Raw genomic sequence first — 8,735 nt, 5'->3', positions numbered from 1 at the left:
CCTCTGCATTATATTTTCAGAGTTAGATTCTATAAGAACAAATACGTGTGACATGTAATTTCCCAACTGAAGAAAAATTTTTGTTCTTTCCAGCAGGGAGATCTGCCTGTATATCAGCAATGGTTACTTTCCCAAAGTCTGAGTTTTTGGTGGAAATCGGAATCCACCTCTAGCATGCAAATTATTGGCAACGCTGAACTTCAAAAATCTTCTTCTTTTGGTATGTCCTTCCTCTGCTTGATATTTTTAGACTTAAATCCTATAAGAACAGTTACGTGTGACATGTACTTTCCCAACTGAAGAACAACTTTTATTCTTTCCAGGAGGGAGATCTGGCTGTATATCAGCTATGGTTACTTTCCCAAAGTCTGGGATTTGGTGGAAATCGGAATCCACACCTAGCATGCAAATTATTGGCAATGCCCAACTCCAAAAATCTTCTTCTTTCGGTATGTCCTTCCTATGCTTGATATTTTTAGAGTTAAATCCTATAAGAACAGTTACGTGTGACATGTACTTTCCCAACTGAAGAAAAACTTTTATTCTTTCCAGCAGTGAGATCTGACTGTATATCAGCAATGGTTACTTTCCCAAAGTATAGGATTTGGTGGAAATCGGAATCCACCTGTAGCATTCAAATTATATGCAACGCCGAACTTCAAAAACCTTATTCTTTAGGTATGTCCTTCCTCAGCTTTTTATTTTTCAGAGTAAGTTTCTATAAGAACAGCTATGTGTGACATGTCATTTCCCAACTGAAGAAAAATTTTTGTTCTTTCCAGCAGGGAGATCTGACTGTATATCAGCAATGGTTACTTTCCTAAAGTCTGTCATTTGGTGGAAATCGGAATCCACCTCCAGCATGCAAATTAAGGTCAACGCTGAACTTCAAAAACCTCCTTCTCTTGGTATGTCCTTCCTCTGCTTTATATTTTTCAGCGCTAGATTTTATAAAAACAGTTATGTCAGACATGTAATTTCCCAACTGAAGAGAAATTTTTGTTCTTTCCAGCAGGGATATCTGGCTGAATATCAGCAATGGTTACTTTCCCAAAGTCTGGGATTTGGTGGAAATCGGAATCCACATCTAGCAAGAAAATTATGAGCAACACCAAACTTCAAAATTCCTCTTCTTTTGGAATGTCCCCCCTCTGCTTTATATTTTTCAGAGTTAGATTCTATAAGAGCAGTTATGTATGACATGTATCTTCCCAACTGAAGAAAAATTTTTGTTCTTTCCAGCAGGGGATCTGGCTGAATATCAGCAATGGTTACTTTCCCAAAGTCTGGGATTTTAAGGAAATCGGAAATCACTCCTAGCATGCAAATTATGGGCAAAGCCGAACATCAAAAATCTTCTTCTTTTGGTAAGTCCTTCCTCTGCTTTATATTTTTAGAGTTAAATCCTACAAGAACAGTTACGTGTGACATGTACTTTCCCAACTGAAGAACAACTTTTATTCTTTCCAGCAGGGAGATCTGGCTGTATATCAGCAATGGTTACTTTCCCAAAGTCTGGGATTTGGTGGAAATCAGAATCCACATCTAGCATGCAAATTATGGGCAACGCCGAGTTTCAAAAATCTTCTTCTTTTGGTATGTCCTTCCTCTGCTTTATATTTTTCAGAGTTAGATACTATGAGAACAGTAATGTGTGACATGTATCTCCACAACTGAAGAAAAATTTTTGTTCTTTCCAGCAGGGAGTTCTGGCTGTATATCAGCAATGGTTACTTTCCCAAAGTCAGGTATTTGGTGGAAATCGGAATCCACATCTAGCATGCAAATTATAGGCAACGCCGAACTTCAAAAATCTTCTTCTTTTGTTATGTCCATCCTCTGCTTTATATTGTTCAGAGTTAGATTCTATAAGAACAATTATGTGTTACATGTATCATCCAAAGTGAAGAATAGCTTTTATTCTTTCCAGCAGTAAGATGTGGCTGTATATCAGCAATAGTTTCTTTCCCAAAGTCTGGGATTTGGTGGAAATCGGAATCCACATCTAGCAAGAAAATTATGAGCAACACCAAACTTCAAAATTCCTCTTCTTTTGGAATGTCCCCCCTCTGCTTTATATTTTTTAGAGTTAGTTTCTATAAGATCAGTTACATGTGACTTGTAATTTCCCAACTGAAGAAAAATTTTTCTTCTTTCCAGCGGGGAAATCTGGCTGTATATCAGCAATGGTTACTTTCCCAAAGTCAGGATTTTAAGGAAATCGATAATCACTTCTAGCATGCAAATTATAGGCATAGCAGAACTTCAAAAATCTTCTTCTTTTAGTATGTCCTTCCTCTGCTTTATATTTTTAGAGATAAATCCTATAAGAACAGTTACGTGTGACATGTATTTTACCAACTGAAGAACAACTTTTATTCTTTCCATCAGGCGGATCTGGCTTTATATCAGCACTGGTTACTTTCCCAAAGTCTGGGATTTGGTGGAAATTGGAATCCAGATCTAGCATGCAAATTATTGGCAACGCCGAACTTCAAAAATCTTCTTCTTTTGGTATGTCATTCTTCTGCTTTATATTTTTCAGAGTTAGATTCTATAAGAACAGCTATGTGTGACATGTATCTTCTCAACTGAAGAAAATTTTTTGTTCCTTCCAGCAGGGAGATCTGGCTGTATATCAGCAATGGTTACTTTACCAAAGGCTGGGATTTGGTGGAAATCAGAATCCACATCTAGCTTGCAAATTATTGGCAACGCCGAACTTCAAAAATCCTCTTCTTTTGGTATGTCCTTTCTCTGCTTTATATTTTTAGAGGTAGAACCTATAAGAACAGTTACGTGTGACATGTAGTTTCCCAACTGAAGAAAAATTTTTGTTCTTTCCGGCACGGATATGTGGCTGTATATCAGCAATAGTTACTTTCCCAAAGTCTGGGATTTGGTGGAAATCGGAATCCACCTCTAGCATGCAAATTATGGGCAACGCCGATCTTCAAAAATCTTCTTGTTTTGGTATGTCCTTCCTCTGGTTTATATTTTTCAGAGTTAGATTCTATAAGTACAGTTATGTGTGACATGTATCTACCCAACTGAAGAAAAATTTTTGTTCTTTCCAGCAGGGAGATCTGGCTGTATATCAGCAATGGTTACTTTCCCAAAGTCTGGGATTTTATGGAAATCGGAAATCACTTCTAGCATGAAAATTATGGGCAAAGCGGAACATCAAAAATCTTCTTCTTTTGGTAAGTCCTTCCTCTGCTTTATATTTTTAGAGTTAAATCCTACAAGAACAGTTACGTGTGACATGTACTTTCCCAACTGAAGAACAACTTTTATTCTTTCCAGCAGGGAGATCTGGCTGTATATCAGCAGTGGTTACTTTCCCAAAGTCTGGGATTTGGTGGAAATCAGAATCCACATCTAGCATGCAAATTATGGGCAACGCCGAGTTTCAAAAATCTTCTTCTTTTGGTATGTCCTTCCTCTGCTTTATATTTTTCAGAGTTAGATACTATGAGAACAGTAATGTGTGACATGTATCTCCCCAACTGAAGAAAAATTTTTGTTCCTTCCAGCAGGGAGTTCTGGCTGTATATCAGCAATGATTACTTTCCCAAAGTCTGGTATTTGGTGGAAATCGGAATCCACATCTAGCATGCAAATTATGGGCAACGCCGAACTTCAAAAATCTTCTTCTTTTGGTATGTCCATCCTCTGCTTTATATTGTTCAGAGTTAGATTCTATAAGAACAATTATGTGTTACATGTATCATCCAAAGTGAAGAAAAATTTTTGTTCTTTCCAGCAGGGAGATCTGGCTGTATATCAGCAATGGTTACTTTCCCAAAGTCTGGGATTTGGTGGAAATCGGAATCCACATCTAGCATGCAATTTATGGGCAACGCCGAACATAAAATATCTTCTTTTTTTAATATGACCTTCCTCTGCTTTATATTTTTAGAGTTAGGTTCTATAAGAACAGTTATGTGTGACATGTATCTCCCTAACTGAAGAAAAATTTTTGTTCTTTCCAACAGGGACTTCCGGCTGTATATCAGCAATGGTTACTTTCCCAAAGTCTGGGATTTGGTGGAAATCGGAATCCACCTCTAGCATGCAAATTATGGGCAACGCAGAACTTCAAAAATCTTCTTATTTTGGTATGACCTTCCTCTGCTTTATATTTTTAGAGTTAAACCCTATTAGAACAGATACGTGTGACATGTACTTTCCCATCTGAAGAACAACTTTTATTCTTTCCAGCAGGGAGATCTGGCTGTATATCAGCAATGTTTACATTCCCAATTTCTGGGATTTGGTGGAAATCGGAATCCACATCTAGCATGCATATTATGGGCAATGCCGAACTTCAAAAATCTTGTTCTTTTGGTATGTCCTTCCTCTGCTTTATATTTTTCAGAGTTAGATTCTATAAGATCAGTTATGTGTGACATGTATCTTCCCAAATGAAGAAAAAATTTTATTCTTTCCAGCAGGGAGATCTGGCTGTATATCAGCAATGGTTACTTTCCCAAAGTCTGGGATTTGGTGGAAATCGGAATCCACCTATAGCATGCAAATTATTGGCAACGCTGAACTTCAAAAATCTTCTTCTTTTGGTATGTCCTTCCTCTGCTTTTTATTTTTCAGAGTTAAATTCTATATGAACGGCTATGTGTGACATGTCATTTCCGAACTGAAGAAAAATTTTTGTACTTTCCAGCAGCGAGATCTGGCTGTATATCAGGAAAGGTTACTTTCGCAAAGTCTGGGATTTGGTGGAAATCGGAATCCACCTCTAGCATGCAAATTATTGGCAGTGCTGAACTTCAAAAATCTTCTTCTTTTGGTATGTCCTTCCTCTGCTTTGTATTTTTCCTAATTAGATTCTATAAGAATAGTTATGTGTGACATGTATCTTCCCCGCTGAAGAAATATATTTGTTGTTTCCACCATGGAGATCTGGGTTTGTATCAGCAAATTCCCAAAGTCTGGTATTTGGTGGCAATCAGAATCCACCTCTAGCATGGAAATTATTGGCAACGCTGAACATCAAATATCTTCTTCTCTTGGTATGTCTTTCCGATGCTTTATATTTTTAGAGTTAGATCCTATAAGAACAGTTACGTGTGACATGTACTTTACCAACTGAAGAAAAATTTCGTTCTTTCCAGCAGTGAGATCAGGCTGTATATCAGCAAGGGTTACTTTCCCAAAGTCTGGGACTTGGTGAAAATCGGAATCCACCTCTAGCGTGCAAATTATTAGCATCGCCGTACTTTAAAAAACTTATTCTTTTGGTATGTCCTTCCTCTGGTTTATATTTGTCAGAGTTAGATTCTATAAGAACAGTTATGTGTGACATGTATCTTCCCAACTGAAGAAAAAATTTTATTCTTTCCAGCAGGGAGATATGGCTGTATATCAGCAATGGTTACTTTCCCAAAGTCTGGGATTTGGTGGAAATCGGAATCCACCTCTAGCATGGAAATTATTGGCAACGCCGAACATCAAATATCTTCTTTTCTTGGTATGTCTTTCCGATGCTTTATATTTTTAGAGTTAGATCCTATAAGAACAGTTACGTGTGACATGTACTTTACCAACTGAAGAAAAATTTCGTTCTTTCCAGCAGTGAGATCAGGCTGTATATCAGCAATGGTTACTTTCCCAAAGTCTGGGACTTGGTGAAAATCGGAATCCACCTCTAGCATGCAAATTATTGGCAGTGCTGAACTTCAAAAATCTTCTTCTTTTGGTATGTCCTTCCTCTGCTTTGTATTTTTCCTAATTAGATTCTATAAGAATAGTTATGTGTGACATGTATCTTCCCCGCTGAAGAAATATATTTGTTGTTTCCACCATGGAGATCTGGGTTTGTATCAGCAAATTCCCAAAGTCTGGTATTTGGTGGCAATCAGAATCCACCTCTAGCATGGAAATTATTGGCAACGCCGAACATCAAATATCTTCTTCTCTTGGTATGTCTTTCCAATGCTTTATATTTTTAGAGTTAGATCCTATAAGAACAGTTACGTGTGACATGTACTTTACCAACTGAAGAAAAATTTCGTTCTTTCCAGCAGTGAGATCAGGCTGTATATCAGCAAGGGTTACTTTCCCAAAGTCTGGGACTTGGTGAAAATCGGAATCCACCTCTAGCGTGCAAATTATTGGCATCGCCGTACTTCAAAAAACTTATTCTTTTGGTATGTCCTTCCTCTGCCTTATATTTTTCAGAGTTAGATTCTATAAGAACAGTTATGTGTGAGATGTATCTTCCCAACTGAAGAAAAAGTATTGTTTCTTCCAGCATTGAGATCTGGCTGTATGTCAGCAATGGTTACTTTCCCAAAGTCTGGGATTTGGTGGAAATTGGAATCCATATCTAGCATGCAAAATATGGGCAACGCCGAACTTCAAAAATCTTTTGGTATCTCCTTCCTCTGCTTTGAATTTTTCAGAGTTAGATTCTATAAGAACAGTTATGTGTGACATGTATCTTCCCAACTGATGAAAAATTTTAGTTCCTTCCAGCAGGGAGATCTGGCTTTATATCAGCAATGGTACTTTCCCAAAGTCTGGGATTTGGTGGAAATCGGAATCCACATCTAGCATGCAAATTATTGGCAACACTGAACTTCATAAATCTTCTTCTTTTGGTATGTCCTTCCTCTGCTTTATATTTTTCAGAGTTAGATTCTATGAGAACAGTTATGTGTGACATGTACCTTCCCAACAGAAGAAAATTTTGTGTTCTTTCCAGCAGGGAGATCTGGCTTTGTATGAGCAATGGTTACTTTCCCGAAGTCTAGGATTTGGTGGAAATCGGATTCCACATCTTGCATGCAAGTTGTGGGCAACGCCGAGCTGCAAATATCTTCTTCTTTTGGTATGTCCTTTGTCTGCTTCATATTTTTCAGAGATAGATTCTATGACAACTGTTATGTATGACATGTATCTTCCCAACAGAAGAAAAATATTTGTTCTTTCCAGCAGTGAGATCTGGCTTTGTATCAGCAATGGTTACTTTCCCAAAGTCTGGGATTTGGTGGATATCGGAATCCACATCTAGCATGCAAATTATGGGCAACGCCGAACTTCAAAAATCTTCTTCTTTTGGTATGTCCTTCCTCTGCTTTATATTTTTCAGAGTTAGATTCTATGAGAACAGTTATGTGTGACACGTACCTTCCCAACAGAAGAAAAATTTGTGTTCTTTCGAGCAGGGAGATCTGGCTTTGTATCAGCAATGGTTACTTTCCCCAAGTCTGGGATTTGGTGGAAATCGGAATCCACATCCAGCATGCAAATTGTGGGCAACACTGAACTTCAAAAATCTTTCTCTTTTGGTATGTCCTTCTTCTGCTTTATATTTTTCAGAGTTAAATTCTATAAGAATAGTTACATGTGACATGAACTTTCCTGACTGAAGAACAACTTTTATTCTTTCCAGCAGGGAGATCTGGCTGTAAATCAGCAATGTTTACTTTCCCAAAGTCTGGGATTTACTGGAAATTGGAATCCACCTCTAGCGTGGAAATTATTGGCCACGCTGAACTTCAAAAATCTTCTTCTTTTGGTATGTCTTTCCTCTGCTTTATATTTTTCAGAGTTAAATTCTGTAAGATCAGTTATGTGTGACATGTATCTTCCCAACTGAAGAAAAACTATAGTTCTTTCCAGCAGTGAGATCTGGCTGTATATCAGCAATGGTACTTTCCCAAAGCCTGGGATTTGGTGGAAATTGGAATCCACATATAGCATGCATATTATGGGCAATACCGAACTTCAAAAATCTTCTTCTTTTGGTATGTCCTTCCTCTGCTTTATATTTTTCAGAATTAGATTCTATAAGAACAGTTATGTGTGACATGTATATTCCCCACTGAAGAAAAAGTTTTGTTATTTCCAGCAGGGAGATCTGGCTGTATATCAGCAATAGTTAGTTTCCCAAAGTCTGGGATTTGGTAGAAATCGGAATCCACCTTTAGCATGCAAATTATTGGCAACGCTGAACTTCAAAAATCTTCTTCTTTTGGTATGCCCTTCCTCTGCTTTATATTTTTCAGAGTTAAATCCTATAAGAACAGTTACGTCTGACATGAACTTTTCCAAAAGAAGAACAACTTTTATTCTTTGCAGCAGGGAGATCTGGCTTGATATCAGCAATGGTTACTTTCCGAAAGTCTGGGATTTGTTGGAAATCGGAATCCACATCTAGCATGCAAATTATGGGCAACGCCGATTTCAAAAATCTTCTTCTCTAGGTATGTCCTTTCTCTGCTTTATGTTTTTCAGATTTAGTTTCTATAAGAACAGTTATGTGTGACATGTACTTTCCCAACTGAAGAAAAATTTTTGTTCATTCCAGCAGGGAGATATGGCTGTATATCAGCAATGGTTACTTTCCCAATGTCTGGGAGTTGGTGGATATCAGAATCCACATCTAGCATGCAAATTATTGGCAACTGTGAATATCAGAAATCTTCTTTTTTTGGTATGACCTTCCTCTGCTTCATATTTTTACAGTTAAATCCTATAAGAACAGTTACGTGTGACATGTACTTTCCCAACTGAAGAACAACTTCTATTCTTTCCAGCAGGGAAATCTGGCGCTATATCAGCAATGGGTACTTTCCCAAAGTCTGGGATTTGCTGGAAATCGGAATCCACATCTAGCATGCAAATTATGGGCAACACCGAACTTCAAAAATCTTCTTCTTTTGGTATGTCCCTCCTCTGCTTTATATTTTTCAGAATGAGATTCTATA

Source organism: Schistocerca cancellata, chromosome 12 (genome assembly GCF_023864275.1).
Source record: "Schistocerca cancellata isolate TAMUIC-IGC-003103 chromosome 12, iqSchCanc2.1, whole genome shotgun sequence".
Lineage (NCBI taxonomy): Eukaryota > Metazoa > Arthropoda > Insecta > Orthoptera > Acrididae > Schistocerca > Schistocerca cancellata.
This window is presented reverse-complemented; position numbering follows the sequence as displayed.